The sequence below is a fragment of the Penaeus monodon genome, chromosome 13 (genome assembly GCF_015228065.2).
Source record: "Penaeus monodon isolate SGIC_2016 chromosome 13, NSTDA_Pmon_1, whole genome shotgun sequence".
Lineage (NCBI taxonomy): Eukaryota > Metazoa > Arthropoda > Malacostraca > Decapoda > Penaeidae > Penaeus > Penaeus monodon.
In genome coordinates this window covers 36,063,019-36,064,957 of record NC_051398.1, presented here as the reverse complement: position 1 = coordinate 36,064,957, position 1,939 = coordinate 36,063,019, and positions in this window count along the sequence as shown.

Below are 1,939 nucleotides of genomic sequence, written 5' to 3'. Positions count from 1 at the left end.
AAGAAACAGTCGTCTTAGAGATACAACGCTGATACTAGCATACCCAAGGAAACGACGTTAGAATAGTTCTCAACACTAAGAAGACTAAGCCAGCATTAACAAACAAGCATACTGTTGGGCACTTTAGGTCCTGGGTAATGTTTAAGGGTGCCATTTGCTCTCTGGCGTTTTTTTCTCTTTATTTCTGGTCGCCTAATTATAGATTAGGATTCAGAAACTTTAAGCATATCTTTGAAGGAAAAAAGTTAAGAAATATTAGTTTGTAATATACTGTAAGATAAGTAGAGATAAGCACACACACGTGCTGTTCAAACACAATTCCCCCACCCCCCAACACACACACACACACACACACACACACACACACACACACACACACACACACACACACACACACACACACACACACACACACACACACACACACACACGTATATACAAACTGATTATATTCCATCTAAACGTTGTTTTTCCTTTTTTTCTACAACCGGGTGTTGAAGGGTATTTGCACCTCATGTGCACTCATGGGTCCCTTGTCATACCGACTCTCCTATCCAGAAAGACCACTGAGTTGATTCTTTCACCGACGGTACTTTTAGTCTATATAGTACAAGGGCGGTAGCGTGCTGATAGTCGCGAGTGTCGCAGGCCAATTATAGAATACGCTGCACGTTCCCCATAAAAGGAAAATAAACAGGCGGCCACTGAATGAGCACGAACTTTACAGGAATTTAATTACGAAATAAGACTGAGAATTTAAACTTACATTACTAGAAGAAAGACGTAAATTGGGTAACATGATTCTGCCTGACAATAATGTCTCAGGGACGATTAGACGAGGAAGAATTGATAATTTTCCATGAAAGAGTAACAAAAGTTTTCCAAATATCGACTATCGCCAACGGTAACACCTTCCAGAAAACGTTGCATATGTCAGAACCATAACATATTTAACAGAAGAAAGGAAAAGAATAAAATCTGAATATAGCAGACTGGTCCCTAAGCACAGTTTTCCCGCTTCCTTATTGAACTAAATGTGCACGTATACATGACCTGTCCACTGAATATTTTATTTACTCTTTTTACTCATAGATGGCTTCATGGGTGCTTAGTCACCAAGGACGCAGTTACAAGGCTTAACTGATTTCACTTGTTTATCATAAAGAATTTCCGGAAAGTTTTATTTATTGTTTTTACCACTGGCACTGTTAACATTTTAGTTTTAATAATAGTAACGATGATAACAATAATAATGATAATAATGATACTACCACTACTAACAATAATGCTAAAGCTAATGCTAATATGATGATGATGATGATGATGATGATGATGATGATGATGATGATGATGATGATGATGATGATGATGATGATGATGATGATGATGATGATGATGATGACGGTGATGATGATAATAACTGATAATAATATCAACAATAATGACGCTAATAACGAAAATAATAGTAATAGAAGTAAAATCTTAGTCATCAAATGACAATTCAAAATTCATGAATGTAATTAACAAGAAACATCTCACTACAGTTTCTTGACAGCCTCCTCTCTCAGGGAAGCTATGTTATCAGGGACTCTGTCCTTCCTGATCTCATTGGTATAATGCCGTTAGTGTGCTGCTATATATCTATCTGTATCTTTATCTGACTCAGTCTCTGTATATCAAACAATTAGCAATCATTTAATCAGTCAATTTCTCTCTCTCTCTCTCTCTCTCTCTCTCTCTCTCTCTCTCTCCTCTCTCTCTCTCTCCTCTCTCTCTCTCTCTCTCTCCTCTCTCTCTCTCTCTCTCTCTCTCTCTCCCTCCCCCTCTCTCTCTCTCTCTCTACACACACACACACACACACACACACACACACACACACACACACACACACACACACACACACACACACACACACACACACTCGCATACATACAAACAT